General features: G+C 40.7%; 1 long non-coding RNA gene across 3 annotated transcripts; it reads right to left on the bottom strand.

Moving 5' to 3' along the window:
- Window positions 1–439: 439 nt before the first annotated feature.
- LOC115286360 lies at window positions 440–25,328 on the bottom strand. Of its 3 annotated transcripts, none has more exons than XR_003906024.1 (4): window positions 22,039–22,176; window positions 19,884–20,041; window positions 19,526–19,689; window positions 440–735 (listed from the first exon to the last, which is right to left on the bottom strand). It is a non-coding gene; the product is annotated as an uncharacterized LOC115286360 (long non-coding RNA). The 3 variants fall into 3 exon arrangements; XR_003906023.1 differs by lacking the exons at window positions 440–735; window positions 22,039–22,176 and adding exons at window positions 19,072–19,272; window positions 25,287–25,328; XR_003906022.1 differs by lacking the exon at window positions 440–735 and adding an exon at window positions 19,072–19,272.

The raw sequence follows: 25,328 nt of genomic DNA, 5'->3' as shown, positions 1-25,328 counted from the left end.
GTAGAACACTAGAGAACAAGGTGTAAATCAGTTTAAAAACATAGTTCTGCATTCAAGGCATTGCGGTTTACAGCTCCCAAATGACCTCCATCTATCTTCCTTAGCTGTAGAGGTGTATAATTGAACTAAAGAGAGTCATGAGTAATGAGGTTGCGAGTGGCACCGCCATTGCTGTGGCTTAATAGTGTAAGTGCCGCCTGCTTTTCTATCCCCTGAAATGTAACAAAATAGTCTAGTAGAGCCCAATTCTTCAGGGTGACACTTGCCGAGAGTCTATATTTTAAAATAGAAATAGGTTTTTATAAGCAAAAAACTATAAATCTCTCTCTACAAGAGAGTTCTCAAAATACAATTATACAAGCCATTTGCTGCTGGAGAAGAAACTAATATGAATGCATGCAAAAACCTGCACTTCTCTTGGTGGGAAAATCATTGTTAAGCCTTTATTTTTTTTTAATGGAACGAACAGCTGCTTTTTCAGTCTGCAAAGGGGCAGGGGAGCGATAGCTTTCTCGAAGCGTGTAGTGCTGGGAGTTGGAGCCAGAAGACCCACACTGTTTCAAGTTTTCTTTTCTGTTTTGAAAAACTGTATTTGGTTTGTTCAGTGACACTCAGGAAATATTGCTGTTGGAGAGTTCTCTTTTCCAAGGAATGGTTCGTCGGCAAATGAATGTTTTCTCTTGTAAGAATCCATCGTTTATATGCACTTATCAGGCCTTGACCATATGCAAATTGCTGTGTGAGCAATTTAGGAGAGTGATGTTAGTAGAGCATAAAAACTGAACAAAGACATAACTACCTCCTCGTGAATTCGCTGGGAGTACGGCACTGGTTGAACATTAAGAATGAGCTTATTAACAAAGTCATTTAATATGAATAATTAGAACTGCATGGATGGCTTAAGGGGCTCTGAAATCTCTATCCTCCCCGGAAACAAGATCCTAAAAGTTAACAACAACAACTACAACAATAACAACAACAGCAACCTGCTTGCTGACTGTACTTGTAATTCCATCATGGGACATTCAATACTATTGTGCAACACATTCCTGTCTCGTGTGCAAATCTCACTAACAGGAGTAAATTATTAAATAATACCAATGGCAACAACCAATTTCCCAATAGCTTACAATATGCATAAGAGTACTTTGTATTATTTAACTCTTCTCATCTTCAAAACTGGTTCAACTGGTTGTCTCCATTTTACAAATTCAAACACCGAAGCAAGATCAGAGATGTTAATTAGCCCAAAATTAAAGTTAATAGGATCTTGCCAATATCATCTGACTTTGGAATGCTTCATCTTAGCCCTGCTGGTCCTGTGGATAAGTTTATTAGATCCGTCAGTGAGAAGGAAGAGCTGGGAAGGTTGCGAGAAGCGAATCCTGAGCTATGAGGGGCCTCCTTTCAGAACTCATGACTCCTCCTGGGACCAGCAGTGGAGGCAGTTTGTGGTTGCAGACTTGGTGACACCACCAAGTCATCCTTAAAACCAATACCACAGCATTGATGCCATTAGTGTGCACAGAAAGGTGCCGAGGTCAAAATTATTTTCATAATAGTAAAAATGTTATTTACCTTTTTCACTCTGTTGACCTTGGCATTGATGATATAAAAGCAAAGGTGGCTAAGATGGCTGGCAACTCAAAATGAATTAAGGCACTGGCATCAAATGTTGAATTCTTCTTTGCCACACACTTGCAGTAAAACTATGCCAGTTTCACTTAGGCACAGTCTTGATAAAGCAGTAAAAATTCTTAATTTTATTAAATGTGACTCTAAATGCATGTGCTTTTAAAATATTCTTAAGTAATAAAATAGGGAGTATGCACATAGTATTTCTACTGTGTATTCAAAGTACAATGGTTATTTAGAGAAATGGGAACCCTCTTTCATTTTTGGTGGGAATGCAAACTGGTACAGCAACTCTGGAAAACAATGTGGAACTTCTTCAAAAAATTAGAAATAAAACTACCTTATGACCCAGCAATTTCACTGCTAGGAATTTACCCAAGGGATACAGGAGTGCTGATGCATTGGGGCACACGTACCCTAGTGTTTATAACAGTGCTTTCAACAGTAGCCAAATTATGGAAAAAGCCTAACTGTTCATCAACTGATGAATGGATAAAGAAGATGTGGTTTATATATACAATGGGATACTACTTGGCAATGAGAAAGAATGAAATCCTGCCATTTGCAGCAATGTGGGTAGAACTGGAGGGTATTATGCTAAGTGAAATAAGTCGGCCAGAGAAAGACAGATATCATATGTTTTCACTCATTTATGGATCTTGAGAAACTTAACAGAAGACCATGCAGGAAGGGAAAGGGAAAAAATAGTTACAAACAGAGAGGGAGGGAGGCAAACCACAAGAGGCTCTTAGATACAGGGAACAAACTGAGGGTGGACAGGGCTGGGGGGTAGTGGGGAAGAGGGGAAATGGGTGATGGGCATTGAGGAGGGTACTTGTTGGGATGAGCACTGGGTGTTGTATGTAAGCCAATTTGACAATAAATGACATTAAATAAATAAATAATAAATTAGAAATGAAATAAAAAGAAAGTATGATGGTTGCTGCAAGGAAAAGCCCTTATGTGATTATTTAAGTTGCAAGTTAAACTTGGCACATTTTTCATAGAATGCTATTTTTTGGCATTTAGTATTCTTAGTTTTAGAAGGACAGGCAACCTTCAGAAATTGGTAGATACTTATCTAAATTAGCCTACCCAACCAAGGAAACCAACTGACTCCTGCAGCTAATTATGGTGTTGCCATTACCTACTCTCGGGGGAAATCTGTGGAACTGTCTCTATAGCTCCACAGCCCACACACACCCGACCCCTTTTTCTTGCAGGAAGTGTCTGTCCCTGCCCCTGACCAAGTTGATCAGTTTGTGATGAGTACCTGACCTAGGCTGGATTAATAAGTCCAAAACTATAACATGTAAAACTCATGACTGTATGGGTCACTGCATTCATGTCAATCAGAGAGGTATAAAGTCACCATTTTGGGGAGAGAAGATAAAAGAATGAGGTGGCCTTGATGCTTAAGGAGCTGTTTCTCATTGTTTCTGAGGCTCACAGACCCCCATATGCTCTCTCCTATTTGGGCAGTCCATGAAATAAATTACCCAGTATACTTCCGTTGACTCCATTGTTGCTAACACTGGTCTAATTTGGATTCCTATCACATGCATTCAGAAGAGTCATAAATGAACTCAATTTGGCTCTATGTCCTATTGTACGCCTCAATGTACCTTCTTTCTACTCACACTAAACTACTCAACAGACTCCAAACAAAAATGTACAGGCATTTCCACACACCTTTGCCTTCTTCTGAGATGTGATTTCGGTGCAGAATTATTTTTCCTCCTTTCAAAACCCGTTCATTTCTCAAGCCCCAGGTCCAATACCACCTACTCAACTAAACCTTCCTGATTCAACCACCCAACTGCACATCACCTAGCATATCCATGTTGTGCTGTGAATTTCTCTGTTGGTTTTCTCACTCAGCTCTGTGTTACAGTTACTTTACCACCTGTCTCTCTCACTAGATTTTATTTCTGTGGGAAGGCTCACATCATCTCTGATGCTTTAACCCCTAGTACCTCAGTCACAGCACTTAGCTGGGCTCCACAAAAGTTTGTGCAGCATGTAATCCAGGTGAGAGGGCATCTTAAAAGAACTTGTCATCCATGTCTCTCTAAAGCTGCAGGGTGAATGTCTCCTTTCTTGTGAGACTTGTTCTTGACACGGACTCCATTCTTTGTATTAATGCCCTATTTTTCTGATTTGTCACTATTCTTGCCCTATCGTGGCCAATTGTTTTTTTCATTATAAAAATATTTTGTTTCAGAGCCAGATGGTCCATTTACTGGAGTAACACCTTATTTAGATAATGTGATTTTTTTTCTCCATCTCTTGTTTCTCATGTTATATCAGAACTTCCATTTATACTTATCAAGTTTTTTTTAAAGATCTGATCAACCTGGATGTTATATTTATTTTAGCATCAATATTTGCAAAGTCAGTTTATGGATTCTTTTGTGTTTGTAGTTAGTGTTATTCCTCCTTGTGTTGTATTGTATGTCATAAAAGCTGAGGATGGGCATTTGTGTAGAGAGGATAGGCCCCCACACACTATCCATACATTAGCTCACCAGAGCAGTCTGCAACCAGTGAAGATACTCTAATCTCATTATAATAAAGTTTCACTAAAGATAAATCATGAATCTTGGGTCCAGGTAGCCAAAAATATAATTCAGAAAGACTACTAAGGGTTTTGAAAATTCTAGACACTTAAGTATCAGATCTGACATTATATACTGGATCATGCATCTTCATAAATAAACTTAGTTCTGAGGCAAGGGCTTGAGAACCTGAGATAAAGTACCTTTGATAGATTCGACTACACAAAAAGTTAAATCTAAATGTCAGAAAGTCCCATTAGTGAGTTAAGAAGAGAAATTTGTATATGGAATGTATTCATTTATTTTAACATTTCTATTTGAAATATAGTTGACAAATATAAGAAATTAATTTCAGGTGTACAACATAGTGATTCAGCAATTGTATGTGTTATGGAATGCTCACCATGATACTGTTACTGACTCTATTCCCTGGGCTGCACTTTTCACCCCTGTGGGAACTTTGTGCCTCTGAATTCCCTTCACCCATGTTGCCCGCCCTTGCCCCTTTGGCAACCACCAGTTTGTTCTCTATATTTATGAGTCTGTTTCTCTCTTTTGTTGTTGTTTGTTTTGTGTTTTTAGATTCCACACATAACTGAAATTGAAATCATATGGTAGTTGTTTTTCTGTCTGGCTGATGTCACTTACTCTACTCTAGGCCTCCTGTGTTGTCACAAATGGCAAGACTTCCTTCTTCTTATTGACCGAGTAACATCCCATTGTGGATATACACCACATCTTCTTCATCCATTCATCAGTCGATGGATGCTTAGGTTGTTTCCATATTTTAGCTAGATATATATTTTATTTTTAGTTTCATTACTATATGGAAAAGATTAATTACAAGTTAATTTTAAAAAATTGAAGCTCTGGACCGCAAAATGGCAAATAACATGAATAAACAATTCATAAAAATAATCATACAAATTGTCAACAACCCTGTGAAGAATTTCGAATTCACTAGAGAGGGGGGTACACGAGTCAAATTTTTAAAAATAAAAAATATCTTACAATAATTAATTGTAAACGAGAATCATATAAGAGACTGCCACGAACCAGACAACAATAATAGCATCTAACGGGGTGAGCATGGGTATTCTTCCACACTGGGGGGGGATAGTTATAAGTGTTCTGGAAGCTAATTAAGACTAAAAGCCTTAAAATGTGTATACTTTATACCTTTGACCCAAAACTTGCACTGCTGTGGGTTCATGCTAAAGAAGTAATTGAACAAGTGTACCGTAATGCAAGAGGGTTTTGTTTGCTTGTTTCAATGATAGAAAAGCAGAACAGTCTAAACAGCCAACCGTAAGAAAAGGATGTAATCGAGAGATGTTATTTAGCACTTCTGTAGAGTAGAATGCTGCTTAACCATAGTAAAAAAAAGTGCCGAGAGGAATATTTCTCAACATGAAAATATAATGGCAGTAGAAACATGTATATTAATAAAGAAGCTAGGAAACCTGAAAATGGAAAAAAAAGAAAAAGCATAGTCAGAATGATGTCAGGAGGCTAGCCAGTAGCTTTTCTCTGGTGGTGAGATAATGAGTGATTAGGAAAAAACAAAGTATTTGTCCCTTCTGTATCTTCCACATTTCTACCTCAACCATTAACTCAAGACACCTCTGTGACCCGCCTTAACTCATCTTGTCACTCGAACTGCGGCTGCGTTCTAGACTCTTCTCGAGTTTATCTACTTCAGGCGGTAGATGGTTACAGGCCTTAACCAGTGAGAGAGGAACGGTTGGATGAATCCTTTGACCTTCCCTCCCTCGGGTGGAAAGTGCTGAGGTTCATTTTCAGGGTCCCCCGGCAGATCTCAGCAACTGACCCCTGGCTGTTCACTGCAGAGACCAGGTCAGGGTAGTGCCCGGGACACCAGCACGGAATAGACCCTTGTATTAGCGGGTTCTCCTTCGTCACCCTTCCCGGCTCCTCCCTCCTCCTCCCAAACAAACTTCCTGCTTGCAGACAAACTTTGTCTCAGGCTTTGCCTTGGGGCACCCCGGCTAAGGCATGCATATATTCATTTCACCTCAATAAAATGCAATGACAGTAAAAGCATGATATTATTTGAACACAAAGAATGAAATGCTCAAAGTTGTGAAGCACATGTATAACAATGCCACTGGCATTGGAGGTTTTTGCTGTCGTTTAGTAGGACTTCTGGGCTCCCGGAGTCACACGCGAGCTCTCTGCTGCCCAGTAGGCAAGCTCAATACGTTACGTGTTTCCCTGTAGCCGTTTTCAAACTATTCCTTAGATTTGGTAGGAAATAGATCAGAGCAAAGGATACCTGTTACACCTCGAGGGGCGGAGTCTCACTGCCCGCAGGATAGCAAAGAGCACAACAATGCCTGTGACCAGGCGGCAGTGCCCGGATGCCAACACACTTCAGGGAACCAAGAAAGACATGACTCACACAGGCACTGGATGGAACAATGTTTTACTCAATACAACCAAGAGACAGATCAGCTTCCCTAGTGGGTCTGTCCCCCATGGGCCAGCAGATCTCTCTGTACAGTTGATGCAAGGAGAGGGTGTGTACACACCCCCCTTTATGTTGCCGATTAGGGACCCCATTCCCTCCATGGTGAGAATAGATGTAAGTGGGGTTGGCCATGTGCTCTACTATACACACACTTAAGCAGACCAAAGAAGTACACATCAAGTCCCAAACAGGGACAAATATTCCCAAACATGCTGTGAGGACTCTTTATCTCTCTAAGAGAATGTTCTGGGACCAACGCACATTCTTATGCAACCATGAAGAGGTTGGAACAATTAAGTGTATGCGACTGCTTTTCCCAACAGAGATTCAGTGGTCTGAAACATGACATTAAGAGCTAGAGATCCCACAGCAGCCATGGAATAAAACTGGTCTCTAGTCTATACATTCTGTCTGGGTAAACCTTTTGTACAGGTCAGCAGAGTTATTATTTTTACAGGAGTATCCACCCTTATGGGATTAGAAAGTTCTATCCTTTTTCTAATTACCTCCCCCTTTCTGGCAAACCTTGATAACCTAGTTCAGTGGTGCTCAGAAGAGCCACAGAAATCTACCATCAAAATTGACTGATGGCAGTCATTCCCCACATCCTTGGAAAAATTAAGTTTATAGATATCATCTTTTCCATTCCAAGTATTTCTTCCACAGCTTTGGCCTACACCTTTAGAACCTGGTCTCACTGGCTTCTACTAGAATATGGTCGACAAGAATACTGATTTACTAGTACTGATTTACTAATACTAAATACTGATTTAGTATAGTCACATATTTATTTTGTAATATGAATTTGATAAACTCATGGCGTTCTTAAAAAATGCCATCCCTTTGGATGGCTACACCCACCCAAGCGATACATTATCTTAGCAGAGTATATGTTTGTTGTTGTCTCTTCTACTTACCTTCCTAAACACCTGGGTGTTTTACAAGAATTGCCCCAAAGCTAAATGGGAACCAAAGGGGTGCAAAAATGAGAATCTGGTCAGCGGATCATTAGAAGTAATGAAGTCAGAATACAGTGCAAGTGAAAGGGTGGATTCTGTAATAAAAAAAAATCTATTCCAAGAGATGGATTGATACCTTTGGGGAAGAGGCCTCAGGTCATGCAAGAAAGATACCATGCAGGACTTGAGAAACCCAAGAGAGCAAGATCACCACTGACAGGCGCATCTAGCGGACTGTGGAAACAAGCAAATGGGGAGTGGACTCTTGTCAGTAAAGTGATTTGGTGATTTGAGCTCTAGAGGTCTCTTACAAACTTTCCTTTAAAAGCGGTGCCCTCTCTTCAAGGCATATCCCACCAGGAGCATCCAATCAGACTTGTTCTATTTAAATCAAGAGTGTGGAGACCTGATGGTTTATTTTATGTATCAACTTGTCGGTAGAGTGCCCAGCTAACTCAGGTAAACTTTATTGTCTGTAAAAGTATTTCTTTCTGGATGAGATGAACATTTGTATCTGTAGATTGAGTGAAGTGGACATCACCTAACCTATTAAAAGTCTAAGTAGAACCAAAATAGTGGCATAAGAGAGAATTGTGTCTTCCTGCCAGATAGTCTTCCACGTGAAGACAAGGTGTCTTCTGCTTTCAGACTCAGACAGGAATGATATCAGTGGTTTCCTGGGCCTCCAGCGTGCTGACTGCAGATCCTGGGACTTCTAAGCCTCCATAAACTAACTAATTCCTTATAATAAATCACTTATATTCTTTCTGTTTCTCTAGAGAACCCAGACGAATATATCTCCCTAATCACCTTTCCAATTTCCTCTCCCACTCATCTTCTCTAGGAGCTAGTATGGGTGCATTTAGGCAGATTTCTGGATGGAGGCTCTAGCCAAAGAAATGTGATAAATTCCTAGAATATATACCAGTCATTCATGTCAGAGAAGCTTCAGGCATGAGGATTACACTACAATTTACTGGACTTGGCCCATCTATCTTCCTGGATTGCCTTTGACTGTCTGTCAACCCTGGAAATTATTTACCTCCCCAGAGTTTAGACTAATCCCTCGTTTTCTTCCTTTCATTGCCACACTGCTTATTCACCTGTCAGATGGCAACTATATTTCTTTTAGCTCCAGGGAGTTTATTTGCTTTGAATCTACTGGGTAGATTATAGGGTCTGCGTATCTTAATTTCTGGGAATTCCACCGACTCCTTTTAACTATTGGAGAAATCTGATCACAGCTCTTCAATTTTGTCTGTCTTTCATATTTCTTTAAATCTGAACTTCACTGTACAAACATAAGGAGAGAGGTTTCTGTAGTGTAGTATAGTGGTTATCATGTTTGCCTCACAAACATAAGGAGAGACGATATGAGCCCACAGCATGATTTTTCCAATATTATTCTTCAAGAAGGAACCAATGTTATCCCTATAAAATCCAGAATTCAAGAATGTAGAGGGATAATTCCTTACTTTTTTTTTTTTTTTTTTTTTTTTTTTGCAGTAGTAGGGAATGGAAGGTGGCAGATGGACGCTATTGTCAAGCAGGAACCTTGGGCATCAATCTTGACTCCTCCTGACCCCTTGCACCACATTCAAACCACCACAAAGTATTGTCAGTTCTGCCCACTAAATACCTGTCTAATCTTCCTCCTTTTTTCTGTTCTCATTGTCACTGCAGGGGAGTTATGCCTCACAGAAGGATTAGACTCTTAACCAGTTGAGGTTGGCTGTGAGTCATGTATAGTTATCATTACCCTTGAGAATTCCTCAGGAAGCGGCCTCAGTGGAGACAGACATACTGCTTCTCAGTAAATTCAACACAGTTTTCTCTCTAGTGTCAGAACAAATTGCTGTTTCTTCAGCTAAGTCCTAGATGAAGACATTGGTTTGTATTCTGGGGCCACATTGGATGAAAATGCACACATATTTGAATCCTAGATGGACATTTCACATGATGAGATGTCTGGGGTCTCTCTGGGACAAATGGCGGAATGGAATGACTGGCATTACTTAATATGCTATGTCTCTATGTCTTCTGCTTTCTCCAATCCCCACCTCTCACTTTGTCACTTAGAGCCTATAACTGAGTTCAAGTAAACATATGGTGACACTCCACTGTGCTGATTTAAAGGTACCAACATCTTTTGTCTGAGGTACAATAAAGGTCTTCTAAAGAGACCTTCCTCCCTGAGATTAATTTTCATCACTATTTACCACATTGTGGCCAGAATGATAGCTCAAGAGCGCATATTTGATCACGGCTTGCTCTTACTTCCCTCTGTAAAATCACTCAACTGCTTCCCATTGTCCTTGGGATGAGTGAAAAGTCCTTGGCATGACACAGGAGCCCTTCAGAGCCTTCTCTCTGCTCTTTGCATGCCACTTCCCCCACCATCTTGCTGCCATTTCCAGTGAAATTCAACTACTTTTCACTCTCTAAATAAGCAATACTTCCCCTTCCCACTGGACTGTTGCACATGCCCTCTGTCTCTGCCTTTCCTTAACTAACTTCCTTTCATCCTTAAGAGCTCAGTTTAGGCATCATCTTCTCAGGGAACTTCCTCAAATATCTATAGCACTACCACTTCTCCCGCTGGCTAAGCCTGAGCATTTCTAACCCATGGCTGGCAGTTCAAGGTCCAAAAGCAATTACTCCATATTTTTAACACTCTAAGGAAAGTGAGAGACTTAGAAGCAGTTGTGTTCCATGGCGCCACACTGTTGATTTGTTTTCCTGTAATGCCAGTTCATTTACAACTCAACATCAATAACAATTATTATTATAATTACAACCACATCAATAAGAACAAGCACTGATGTTTGTAGTTTATATGCCAGGCCTTCTTCTAGATATTTATATTTATATGTAATAAATATATTCATATATATACATATACCTATGTGTATATATATATTTACATACATTATATAGAGACTCTTCTAATAGGCCCAGAATTGTTAGTACATTCTCCACTTACAGATGAAAACACAGGGTCACAGAGAGACAGAGTAACTCGCCCTGTGGAATTAGAGAAAACACACATAACTGTTTTTCAGTAAATCCAACACAGCTAGGCTTTCTTCTAGTGTTGGAGCAAACTGGAAAAACCAGGATCCACGCCCAGGAAGTCTGAATCAAGGACCTCTCTAATCAGTGTGCACCTGGCTTCTCTCGTTTGCTTGGACTAACTTCTGGGACAGAGCTCAGTTTGCCATTTTTCCAACTGACAGTTACCCACTCTGCGGCCCAATGGAAGTTCATGTTGCCTTGAATAGGGAAAGTGTGTTTTTTTTTTTTTAAAGCCTAAGCCTTGAAAAACGTATTCTATAAGCATGAATAAATCCTCCACCATTACTGTTTACCACAACCAGAGGCCCTTTTCTCCAACAGTCTCTCTTTTTAAAAAATTGTTGAATTCCACCCACGAACCATGCTGCACATTTCCCTGGACTCCCGTGATCCAGGCATTATGCTATTTGTATTCATTAAAACTGATTAAGGTTTCCTTCATATTTATCACCAGTTTGACTTTCATTGCTGAGGCTTACTCTGCTATCAGCAGGATTCCTAGTCTCCTTTGGAAGTTTTCAAAGTGAAAATCCAAGAACACAAATGGATTCTGGCAGCCAGAAGTCCCTAATTTAGTGTGTGGGTTCAGCGAGATGAGAGGAGCTGTATTTTAGGATAAAACAATTAGAAAACCCTGAATTAAACCTATGGTGTACTCATCACATTTTTTTTCTTGGATACATGTGCAATGTAAATGTACTTGACATGATTCAATTATATCTTAAATTCCTGATTGTCAAAGCTAATCAAATAATAAAAGTATAACACACCAGTCATATTTACAAAAGTTGCATAGAGCCATTGACCCTGGAAAGGACATGCTACCTCTAATTGTGCATTGTGGGCAGTGTGGCCCCTACAAATCATGAAGAAGAATCATTAAAAAGCTAAAATAAGATTATGAGTTCAACGAAAGGTAGGGCTTCCCATTAAGTTTTATTAATACTGAAAAAGAATAGGGAGCACGGATGGGGACAAACCATACCATCTTTTTTGGACTGCTGTGTGGTTCCAACCTTTGGGCCCTTACTATGATCACCCCATACCTCTTATCCCTCGCACATCTAACAGTCTCATCAGGAAGAACTGCCGTGCGTTCCTCTCGGGATTTTTCTGTTGAAGCAAGTAGAAGACTTCAGCTTACAAAGAATCTGAAATATGTCAATTCTGCTCCTCTGCAAAGGGCCCACATTGGTTGGAAACAATGGGTGTGGTCTGACATTTGGGATGAGCCTCTCATTTGCAAGGGCACAAAGCTGCTACTTATAGGAATGTGTTGTGGGTTATTTCTTTTCAACACTCTGCCACCAAACATGCCTCAAGGAAAAGAGAAATCTGGCAGCAAATGTCAACTTAGGAAGTCTTTCTTATGGGATGCTTAGGTTCGTGTAGAGAGAAACACTTTATTGCTTTTCTCAGAAGTGTGGTCTGCCTCTGGCTTGTACTTCTTCAGTAGGGGGGATTTTTTTTCCCTCCCTATGACCTTAAATACAAGGAGAATAAAGTTCTACAATTTGGAACAATAAATCCTTTCCATCTTTCAAACTTGGCTGAAATCCTCTCTATCCCATAAACACCTGGCTATTATAAGTTCCTGTTGACCATGCTATTGTCTGTGTTAGATACTTATTTGCTTGTTTGTACCTTATCTTTCCAACATGAAGGCAAGGCTGTCTTACACTGTTATGCATCCCTGCAGTCCCTAAGCTCAGCACCTTACACATTAGAGGCACCTGGTTATCACCTTTGATGGCCTAATTTATCAGGAAGAGCCAGCCACTGGCTGACTACAAATCCAAGCTCCAAATTAGAGCCACTGTGTCTTAGACCCAGGCTTCTCATACTTGAATGTGCACATCACTTACCCGGGGATCTCGTTAAAATGTGGCTTCTGATTCCAAGAAATGTGGTGGAGCTTGGGGGGCTGCATTTCAAACTCACAGAGAAGACCCATGCTGTCGGTTCAAGGACCTCACTTTGAGGAGCAAGGTTTTAGGCATGTAGAAAATCAGACAGGAGTAATTTATGGAGCAATCATTTCTTTGCTTTTTATGCTATTGCAGAGCCACACATAGATCACACCTCTGGCTGGTGTGAATCTATCCAGTTTAGAGATGTTAGAAATATTCAATCACCAATTAAAGGTCTTCTATGCAACAGCAAGAACAGGTCATTCACTGAGGTACTCATCGGCATTTGTTCCCTTTATTTCTCATTCATTTGTTCTGAGCAGATAGTCAAACCCATTCAAATGGTCTGCTTCAGGGACTCCAGAGGCAGGGGTGCGAGAGCAAGAGCTGCAGAGACAACCCTTCTTCCTGTCTCTTGTGAAATCTGAGTGATTGAAAGATTAGACTAGATATTCTTTGGGGAGGGGAGAAAGAAAGAACAGTGGGAAAAACTTGTCTCCAGGCCTAGAAAGGAGAGGAAGATCCGGGTATCTCGTAAATTTATAAACTACCCAGAAAGCATGACAGGGCACCACAAGGTGCATTAGGAAGCAGGGTACCAGATGCTGAGCTCCCACTCTGCCATGTGCCTGTGCCAGAGATGGCATGAAAGCCACAGATTTCGGGGAATTCCTGGGTTCTGGGAATGGGCATCTCTGTAACAACCAGTGTAGACTGATGCTTGGAATGGACCCCATGCTTTGGCACCACACCACTTACCCTACTCCACCCGCCCCACCAACACTGAAGTCATGCGTTAAAAAGGTTCAAAGAAGAAAAAAAAAACAGCAAGTGGCATCCCCAAAATGTTTGGAAATAAGTTTCTTGTCCACCAAGAAAAAAGAGTTTGGAACTGGGTTCTATGTAATTTTAAAGAAGAAAGTCTGGGAGATATTTCTCTTTTAACCAGGTGTGTGAAGTAAGATTTATACTTGGTGAAACATATATGGAGTGACAATCTAAAAATGAAATCAAATCATGGTACCCCCATCCCTTTCCCTAGACCACACACACACACACATACACACACACACACTCTCTGCACTACACTTTTGCCACCCAGGATCGTCGCCACAGGCCACATCTGGCAGTTGAGCACTTGAAATGTGTCTGGTCTGAACTGAGATGTGCTGTAAGTAGAAAATGCCCACCAGGTCTAAATGACTTAGGACAAAAAAAAGAAAGAAAAAAGATTCTACATTTCTGGTTAATATTTTTTATAGTGAGTATGTGTTGACATGGTGTGTTAGATGCATTGAGTTAATTGCACCTGTTTCTGGCCAAAAAAAAAAATGTACCTACCAGAAACGGTAATAGCATTAGATACACAGCTGGCATTTTACTTCTGTTGGACCCACTGTTCTCCAGGAACTGCACTCCCAGACCTCATCTCCCTCTGCTGCCTCCTCAGTGTCCTAGCCTCAGGAAGCCCAGGAGTCCTCCAGGCTGCAAGGTCCTCCATGCAAAGGCCTGCATCACATGCGTGGTTGGCTCTGTCTGGAAACGCTTCTGCTGACTCCTCCCCACCCCGCCCACACCCCATGTAGATTACTGCTTGGCTTTCACTTCATTGCATTCAGCTAATACCCTACTCAAATGTCACCTTTCCAGCTAAAACTCTGCTCAAATGTCACCTTTCTGGGGACATATTTCCTTGCCACTCTGTCTAAGTCCACTCACATCCTTCTCAGTGCCCTGGATTTGCTTTCCTTTTTTCACAAGACATCAGATTGCTGGCCTCATCTCAGTAGGATGCAAGTGCCTTCACTATTTCCTTCACTGTCACGCCCCCAGTTACTACCAAAGTGCCTGGCACGTAGTAGGCACACGATAAGTATTTATTGGATAATTGAATTCAGTGGTTATTCAAAATTGAGCCCTTGCTATCAACTAGTCATTTTGCTGAGAGTTTTGTGTACTTTTTTCCTATTTAATTATCATATAGGTCTATAAACACTATTACAGTCTTAAATACACACAGGAGAAATTAAGTCTTAAGAAAGTTAATTTAAAAATGCTTAGAGCACCCCACTTTTTACATAGATTTGTTTGCTCAATCCTAACAGAAGGGCACTATTACTGTCTCTTTTAATAAGAAGGAAACTGTGGCACAGGTGGTTAAGTATGTTGCCTAAGGTCACGTTCGTAGCCAGCAAGTGGTGGGTCTGATAGATAAAATGTGGAGAGGGTCTGACCCCAAAATCCAAGCCCGCTGCCTCAGAGCCAGGTTCACACATTAGAGAATGCAAAATAGTTTTGCCTAGCTCTCAAGCCCCTAATGTCCTCACCATGATGCCTGCTCTCAGAGAAGACCCCCTCCTGGCACTTTTACCCATACTTAACCTCTGCCTGAACTCTATTTCCACTATTCAAATTCACTGTCTCAAAATATGTTTGCTTTCCTGCACTTTCTTGACTTTATAAAAGTACCACTAATTTGCTCAGCTTCCCAGACCTAAAACCTCACAGGCATTTGCCTTGTTCCCCTCACTTACTGCTTCTACCTACAATTTTCTCCTTTCAATATTTTGGTTCTCTCTCTTTTTTTTTTTCCAATTCCTACTGCTACCCACCAAGTTCAGGATTTTGTCCATGTGGACTTGGACCTTGGGAATAATGTGTTAATTTTTCTGCTTGTTGTTACTTTCTCCTCTTTGAACCCATTCTGATGAATGCTAGAAATATTTTTAAAATAAAACACTTCATTCCATTACTGTCTTTCTAAAACAAGTTTTGAATGTACTCTTTCTTGCCTAAAGGCTAAAATTCTTTGAAGTTCATCTATTCAATGTCACTCAATGTCATCCCCAGTTAGGGCTAACCTGTTTTTCAAGCCTTATCATCCACCACCACCATATCTGACCTTCTGCATTCTGGCTGCTTTACTAACTGTCAGAAAAACATCCTTTGTATGTTTTCACCTTTGCACTATTATTCTTGGCATCTGCTACTCAATTCACATTTTACATTTTTTAATACACCCTAACTTATATCAAACTCTTCTGTAAAGCTTTCTCTGAGCATCCCAGTCTGAAATGTTACCGTTCCCCTAAGCTCCTATACCAAGGAGAGTTTGCATAGTTTACTCATGAAATATCTCCTTAGATTTAACAGAGATTCCGTGCACTCAAATGTTAATTCCTGTTCTATTGCCAAGAATCTTCCTTCAAGGCACACACCCAGCAAGGACATGGATAAAAAACAATTTTGGAATAATTTATGTTAATAGATGGAATCCAATATCACAAGAATTTCAGAATCAAAGATTATATTGAAATTTGAGAAATTGGCATCTTTTTAACTCACATATACTTTTATTTTGTAGTGGTAGTTTATTCATGTGAACCTTCTGAGACAAGACTGGAATCAGAGTGATCATATTAGTGAATTGTTTTTCTTTTCCAATGTAATAGAACTGAGAAAAAAATGGTGGATTTCCTACAAGATATTCTTCCTGCTTGCCCTGCTACCCTTTATGCAAATGAAATGATCGTAAGCTCACTCTTCCAATATTTTATTTACTTACAGAATCAGAAGAGAATTCAGAAGTCAGTCTGTCCAACTACCTAATCTCAGAGGAGAAAAAGCATCAAGCTCAGACTAGACACAAAGCCAATGGCAAATCGGGTTGAGCCCAGATTTTCTGAACCCCAGAAAATCTACCTTGCTACTTAGTTCACCTGATGCTTAATGTATCATCTATATTGAACTTATATACATATTCTGCTTGGCACTTTTCATAGTTGCCCCACCACATTAATTATTTACAGTCAGTTTGCTATTTATAATTCACAGTAAATTTCCACATACCTTATCAATAATGTGATCTCATATCTGCCCTGGGATGTTGGTATCATTGAGTCAAAAGGCAGAAATGAGGTGGGCTGGAGGAACATGAATTCATCAGATGTGACTGTCTAGAAATTTCCTGCCCCAACAAATGTGTCTCTTCATGATCCCTTACTCAACACACATCAGATGCTTATTTGGTGGGGACACATGGTAACAGCCCACAGGTGTTTGCAAGAAAAATAGGCATGCCACGTGCCGGCCTATGCATGTGAAATATCAAATCATTGCTCTGTTAGTCTGCAAAAGGGAAGGAAAAGCTGGGACCCACTCGAAACTTCTTCTAGAAGGAAGACTTGAGCAGTACCTTGGGGCTCCAGCAAGATTTACACAACAGTGATGCCCAAACTGAACATGTTGCATTCATTCTTTTTTCATATGAAACCTATACGTAATAAAGCATGTTTATATTCTTTACTCTATTTAATCCTTTGGAGATTCTGATGCTTTAAGTGAACAGTTCATTCAGGGTTAAGACATCCAGTGTAATCTCTAAGTATTACCCATTCTAGAGAAAATTCTTTCGAACGCTTGCTCCCTCTATTAAGGTGAAAATTAAATTCTCAAGAAGTAGGACACGGGTGGTGGGGGGGAGGAGAAGGAAGAATTGGCATTCCTCAGTGTAGCTGGGAGTCCCTTGGCTCAACTTTGTCAGTCTAATGACACAGACATCTTCCATAGACAGCAGGTCTAAGTGATGGAATGGAGCCTAATTGTGCTAATTGTATATTAAACTGCTGTTATATTACCAAAGTCCTGAGTCAACAATCAGAAGTGAGTTCTTCCATCTTTTATCAACATAAAACTTCTCTTGTCATTGGATAGAGATGCTAAGATAAGGTGCCATTTTCTAACACGTGTCAGTTCCGAGAGTGTTTGAAAAAAGACTTCTTGTGCAGACTAAGTATCCTTTGCAAAACGAGGGGATTTTTCAGATTAGTCTAGAAACGGTTACATCCCATTTCTCACATTGATTAAAATGCTAGTTACAGGTTTTAACATTTCACAGCTGCAATTTAACATTAAAGGAACTAAGTATCAAACCCTTATTATTATATTTTAATTTTCCACAGTGAGCTGTCCATAGAAATTCAATGCTATTTTTGACCTTTATACTTCAATTTGGCCCACTGGCTCTATGTACTTTTCTCCCCATCACTTTTGGGGCTGCTCCTGTTGACACAGCTATTAAATGGCTAGCATTAGGGCTGGTTTCTATGGCTGCAGCATGAAATATGGGTTTTCTATTATATTTTCTAGTACAATGTGAGCAAGAGAAATAGCCAAAGTCTGTTAGAGAAAGTCTAAATGCCAAATTTAGATAAAGAGCCAGGAATTGAGAATGGGTTGAGAAACAGAACCAAAAAGCTGGACCTGTATGGATTGTGATGGAAATGAGAACAGATCAGGTGTCTGGTGTGCAGGTGGCCTGAGCCAGCTTGGACGCCATGGAACAGAACAGCCAGCACACCTTCCAGCAGGAACAATCAGCTCAGAGACTTGCATTCATGACAGTTGCCTTAGCCAGGCTCAGAAGTGATGTGCTGAATGGCAAATGAGTATGTCTCTGTTGGCTGATCCTTGGGAAATTGTCATTAAAAGTTGGTCATATGAGGGATGAGTGAAAGCCCAGGTAAATGAGTAAGACCCCATCCCCCACTGCAGATAGGTCACAATGCCAATTTGCACATTGTGAAAAACACTCTTAACAACCTTGGACCGGTTACTACACTGTGGTACTTAGTAAGTGTACTTACTACACTGTGGACTGGTTCCACTTCTAGGCCAGCCATAACACAAAGTTGTAGATGAAGATGTTGTTCAGAGAACACCCAAAATCTAGCCAATCCACTCATTTCATATCAAGATTTCCCAGTCGGTTGGTGGTATTTCCAGAATTGAGCTAAGAATTGGGTTCCCGTGGGGAACTTTAAGGATCACACTACTCAGCACACAGGAGCAGTCATTTACTAAAGAGGATGCCATTGCCTTATAAGGCTTAATGAAGCTTCCCAAGTGCCTGGCCTAGTCACACTGGAGTAACACCCTTGCCTGTCCTTTCTTATAAATGGAAGGTTAAGACAGTACTGGAACAAGGACATCAAAACTCTACCATGTAATCATGCTTCTTTTTTAGCAGTGCTTTAAGATAAATAAAGAACGAGGGGTGCCTGGGTGGCTCAGTCAGTTAAGCATCTGACTTTGTCTCAGGTCATGATCTCACAGTTCATGGGTTCGAGCCCCGCATTGGGCTCTGTGCTGACAGCTCAGAGCCTGGAGTCTGCTTCAGATTCTGTGTCTCTGTCTCTCTCTGCCCCTCCCCTGCTCGCACTGTCTCTCTCTTTCAAAAATAAATAAAACATTTAAAAAAGATAAAATAAAGAATGATAAAATTCTTGAAAAACTTCCTTGGGCATTTTCGAGATTACTCTAAAGAAACCAATACATTTATACCATCTCAACAGTGTTATAGTTTTCATTATATGCAAAAGAAAAGAGCAAATTATTCAGAAACAATATTATACATTATATCTGAAGAGATTTTTTAAAAATTTTTTATTTCATGCTACAAATGTATAAAAAATACCCTGTAAGGGCAAATTATTGACTTAAGTTATAATTTAGTTTCCTTGGACCCCAGGGAGTTGCCTTTCTGGCAATGTTTTTCTATTTTTTTTTTCCCTTGGTACACCAGCCAAATGTACTGAACACCCACTGTGTGCAAAGTTCTGTGTTCAGTCAACCCCTTCCCATGCCTGGAAAGCAAAGAAATAATTATGAACAGAAAAGGTATAAAATGGTGGTAAGTAGTAGTATATAGGGCACACTCAGTGAGCCATAATGAATCAGGGGACAGGGGCACAGGAAAGGCAGGGATGGAAGGAAGGTCCATGCCATGCTGCTGACATGTATGTGGTACCCAAAACTGATACACCGATGTTCTAATTCAGGCCACAGAGATGTCAGGCATTAAAAAAAAAAAGGTGTCCTTGACCATGAATAGCTGACCTTAAATAGCATCTGTTTTGCAGAGTGGCTGTGCCTTCCACCAAAACGCCTTCATGTGTGTACTTGACATTCATACTCCATCCACTTATTCTATCTTCAGAGTCCCTGCTGATCCTGGCCCTGCTTCTCACCCCTGCAATAGTGTGGGCGGCCATGGCCATACTCTATAAGAAAAGAACTGTTATTTACTGTCATGAGACAATAATACATTGCCTAAAACCAGAAAGTTTAGAGTCAGAGTGACTAGGTAAAAATCTCTACTCCTGCATATCCAATTTAGAGGACTTTGGGCAAATTTCTTAACTCCTCTGTGTCACAGTCTTCTTATCTATAAAATGAGAACACTAACAGCATCTACCTTGTAAGGTCATAGTGAGGGGAGTGAGAGGTGACATCCATCAGGCACAGGTGGTGTATACTGATGATCATGAAGGGGAATTATCAGTCATTGGCTCTTTGGGAAAGATGTGCTTGGATCCCCCATTCATTGCTTAGAAATGTACTTTTAGAAGCCACCTATTTTGGGTTGAAGAACAGAAAAACTGGTCAAATACACTTGAATCTGAAAGAATGAATATACAAACAATGGCTAGATTCTATATAAAGATAAAACTCTGTAGCAGTCCACAGTAACCAGCTCAAGAAGATAGACATCTACAGTGACCAATCCAAGAAGTCAACTACTATCTGAAGAGAGTGTTCCAGGAAGGCAAACAAGAATTTATAAAAATCAACCCCAAACAGCCGGGATTTTCTTAGTAAGTAATTAATAACTTCTCTAATTTTTGCTTCAGCTTCTAACCTAGGACCAAATGGAGAAAATCAAATACGTACCCTTAACCAGCCATGTAGGATGCCTGCTTCTAGTCTAGTGTCTCGTGCCAGCAGCCTCCACTTAGGGCACAACTGAAGCCCTCCTTTTTCGTCACTCTAAACCCTACCCTGTCCTCTGCCTGCCTTTGAGACTTTGACAAAACTCAAACAATGGTGACTGGCCCCTCCAGCCATAGCATACTCTGTACAGACAGCCTTTGCTTGTGCCTATTTGGGGGGTCATTATGCATTTCACATTCCCAAACCACAAAGCTACACTGTCATAATCATGGGCTGGAGATGGAATCTGCTTTTGGCTCATCACTGTAGCCCCAATATCTAGCACAGTATCTGGTCACAGAGGCATGAACGAACAAGGAAAAACTCCTCTCTTCAAAACCAGTCAGATCACCTCTAGTGCACTAGTGAAAGGAGTGAACTGGGACAACGGAGAAGAGAAGTCACTTAGGGGCCAAAGCCTGGGTACGGGGCAGCTCTTTCACGATCTGACTGTGCAAGCTCGTTCTAATCACTAGGGTCTGAAAGCCATGCAGGCCCCTTACCCATAATATTACATAGCACTAATGTTCACTCTTAAGGTGTTTCTAAGAATTTCATGAGATCCTCTCAATGAAGAGAAATTGAATGAGGGCCTAGGGAATGAAGGAGTCTGCTTTTCTTTTTATATCCTAATGCCTATTGACATTCTTTACTACACATATTATATGTAACTTTTAAAATACACAACACGAGGAGCAGGTGGGTGGCTGAGTCTGGCTAAGTATCTGACTTTGGCTTGGGTCATGATCTCATGGCTTGTGGATTTGACCCTTGCATTGGGCTCTGCGTTGACAGCTCAGAGCCTGGAGCCTGCTTCAGATCCTGTGTCTCCCTCTCTCTCTGCCCCTCCCCTGCTTGCACTCTGTCTCTCTCTCTCTTTCAAAAATAAATAAATGCTTAAAAATTTTTAATTAAAAGAAATACACAACATGAAAAACACAAAAAAATTTAATTTCATAGTGTTAAGATACATTGACTATTACTCTTTTTTAAGAAAGAAGAAGTTATCTTTAATTTTTTACAGTCTATTTGAAAACCCTATGTTGGGCATTTATTATTAGTTCAACAATAAACACTATTAACATTACTAAAATGGATCTTTGATACATAAGACACGGAATTGTCTAATCTGGATATGAACATGATTGGTTTATTCAGCAAATATGTATTTTGAATCTTTATTTCAGAGACACTACACTAGGTATAAAGAGGTTTCTCAAGGTATGCAAGAGGCCAGTCTGTGTCCTCAGGGATTGGGCCCCATGGAGAAAATTTTTAAAACCCTCTCACAGAAGCACCTTAAGTTCAACTTGGGATGAGGAAAATAGTGACCAAGGTTATCACTGGATGTAAAAAGAAGGAAGGGTGGCTCTCAATGACAGAAGGGGGAAGCGCAAGCAGGAGGGACATGTGAGTTCCAGTGGGAGGTGGCCTGGGGATTTCAGGACCAGAAATAAAGGAAGGGCCTGCTAGACAGAGAGCAGAAGCAGAAATGTGTAACCGACTCCTTTGCTATATACCTTATGGCCTGCTGACCTTCATAGCACTTATTACAACTTAATTAATTTATTATTTGAACAATATTTTTAAATGTCCCTTCGTAAACCATAAGCTTTATAACTGCAAGGAACATGTCTCACCTGTTCACTATCATATCCTTTGGATCTTAAAGCTTAATTGATGGTCAACATATATTTGCAGGATGAAAATAGCAAGCACTTGTGAATGGCGACAAAGTAGGGTTAATATACACAAACATCGGGGACCCCCATTCACAATCTAATTTCGGTTCTGGGCAAAAATGGCCACTTTATCTGTAATAAAGAAAAATTATACTAGACACATACAGGGGTTTTAAAATGTAACCGTCACAAATTGGGAGGAGCTAAATAAAACATTCGTCCATTTTTTTGTTTATCAATGAACTCAGTTTAGTTTTAGAACCGTATTTTTGTCTGAGAGTAAAAAAAAAAATAACTACCGTTTCAGGGCAGGTCAATTTCTGATTTGATAGCTGAAATTCTTAGTTTCATCAGTTGTTTTCCCTTCATGTCCATTTCCCTGCCCCTCTTCCTCCCTACCTGGCACCTTGGCCACAAGAGAAGGTCCAGAGGGTTCTCTTGTTCTAGAGCTGTCATTCAGTTCTATCTGGCTCCCACTGGCCTCCGGGTGAGGTGCACTTCTCCTATCCCGGCCTTCAGATCACAGCCTCTGTTACCGATGCCCTAGTGTTGGTGTCTGTTGTGGCTTATGGCTCTTTCTGATGTGGCCTTGACTCCAGGGGGCTTGATGCTGCTGCTAATGTTCTTGGGCATGGTCCAGTCTCCATTCCTGACTTTGGACTTCCCACTGGCCAGCTCTGCAACAGTGTCCCACCAGGACCCCCATGTACACTGGCAGAAACATATGATGGGTTCTAGAGAATGGACTGTGAGAAGAAGTGTAATGTGCTCCTTTTGGAGCTTAGACAGTGGGAAAAGGCTATGAAGTGCTCTAGAATCTCTCTTCTCTGCCATGAACATAGAGCCCTTAAGTCAAGGCAGCAGAGTATCATGATGGATCATTTAGCTATAACATGGCAGCGAGCTGTCATCAAGAGTTAACCAGACCCACTGGGCTTACGAGAGTGAGAAATAAAGAGCTTTGGTATTTATGTGTTACTGCAGCATAAGCTAGCCTGTCCTGACTTTTACAGTATATTAGTCACACTTTTTATTTTCTGTATTCTGATGCTTTGACACTTGGAGCCTTGCTAACCTTGGAGGGTCTAATCCTTCTAGGGCTAACCGATTCCTAAAGATATAAACAATTCACCTGTGAGCATGCTTTCAAACACAAACTCACCAATCCAGAACCCACATCCCAACCACCTTCCTTCTTAGGTTTCATACTCTGGGCCACGATCCACCAGCCCCAGTCACTCCAGGGCCACGTACTAAGCAACAAGGACAGGCCACACCTCCCAGAGCACACTGGATTTATTCAGACTACCCTGGTTTTCTCCTCAAAGAAAGCACAATAAAGGCTGTTATCCACAGCTGGCCCCTCTCCTTCATGGAGTGGCATGCCTTCTCCTCCTGTGAGTACCAGCCTATCTTTGAAGGGCAATTCTTTTCTCATCTGTTATCCTTACTATACCTCAACTTCTCTATTAATACACCATATTTTTTTAATGTTTCTTTATTTTGAGAGAGAGAATAAAAGAGCATGAGTGGGGGAGGGGCGGAGAGAGAGGTAGAGAGAATCCCAAGCAGGCTTCACACCTGTTGTGGGGAGCCCCGTGCAGACTTCAGTCTCATGAACCGTGAGACCATGACCTGAGCCAAAATCAAGAGTGGGATGCTTAACCAACTGAGCCACCCAGGAGCCCAATACACCATAATTAATTGTTTTACTGTTTTAATTTTTTAATTTTATTTAAATCCAAGTTAGTTAACATATAGTGTACCAATATACTATATATTTTTTAATGTTTATTCTTGAGTGAAAGAGAGAGAAAGAGAGAGCATGAGTGAGGGAGAGGCAGAGAGAGTGGAAGACACAGAATCTGAAGCAGGCTCCAGGCTCTGAGTGGGGATCGAACTTATGGACCATGAGATCATGACCTGAGCCAAAATTGGACTCTTAACTGACTGAGCCACCCAGGTGCCCCTTAGTGATGAGGGAGCATAAGGCAAGCTGACCGGCCACAGGCTGGAGTCTGTGTGGTATTCCTTGGGCACTCCTGGCTGCCCAAGAACAAAGCAAAGGGGGAAAACAAATGGTTAATTGATAAAGATCATAGTCCTGCAGGACCTAAGTCTCCATCACCCTCCTTCGTGATGTGGGAGAAAGGAAGGCAGAAGGAAATGACAGATAGAATTAAATTTCCTTACAACCTGCAGCCTACTGACAAATACCTAAGGCTGGCAGTATAAAATGTTTCTCCAGGAACTCCCTACTGTCTTCATGCTAATGCTTTGCTACAGGGAAAAACAACCTTAGCTTGACAATAGCTAGACCTCCAGTATCCTGGGAGTATTCTTTAGCATATGAAAATCTCGTTGGACACTTCCCTGGACTTTACCTCCCCGAGCCCCATAGTATATAACCAGTCTCTCCTCGTGGTCCCAGGGCACCTCTGACTGCCCACAGGTTCTGTCCCCGTGCTTTAATAAAATCACCTTTTTGCACCAAAAACATCTTTAAGAATTCTTTCTTGGCCATTAGCTCCAGACTCCAAGAACCCCACTATCACCTCAAAACACCTCATATCTCAAGACACTTGTATTTTTTTTAATTTTTTAATTAATAGTTTATTGTCAAGTTGGTTTCCATATAACACCCAGAGCTCTTCCCCACAAGTGCCCTCCTCCATGATCATCACCCCCTTCCCCTTTCTTCCTTCCTCTTCAGCCCTCAGTTTGTTTTCAGTATTCAAGAGTCTCTCATGATTTGCCTCCCTTTTTCTCCCTAACTTTCTTCCCCACCCCCTTCACCTTCCCATGGTCCCTTGTTAGATTTCTCCTGTTAGACCTATGAGTGAAAACATATGATATCTGTCCTTCTCTGCCTGACTTATTTCACTTAGCATGACACCCTCAAGGTCCATCCACTTTGCTACAAATGGCCAGATTTCATTCTTTCTCATTGCCATGTAGTACTCCATTGTCAATACACTATCTTTTAAAACAGAGAGCAACTTGGTGACAGGCACATGTCACACTGTTCTTTAGAAGGCAACCTATAATTCAGTGTTTGGCATATAGCAGTATACAGTCAAATCTATATACTAGTATATATAGTTTATTGTTACTATTGTTCTATAAACTAGAATATAAGAACTATATACTAGTACACAGTAGTATATAGTTGAAAACTATGTATTCAGTAAACTAATGGGACTCACATGGATCAATATATACAATATATCTTTTCCAGACCAAAGAAC

This window comes from Suricata suricatta, chromosome 3, assembly GCF_006229205.1.
Source record: "Suricata suricatta isolate VVHF042 chromosome 3, meerkat_22Aug2017_6uvM2_HiC, whole genome shotgun sequence".
NCBI classification, from domain to species: Eukaryota; Metazoa; Chordata; class Mammalia; order Carnivora; family Herpestidae; genus Suricata; species Suricata suricatta.
The sequence above is the reverse complement of the archived record's forward strand: the minus strand, read 5'-3'. Positions and strand labels throughout refer to the sequence as shown.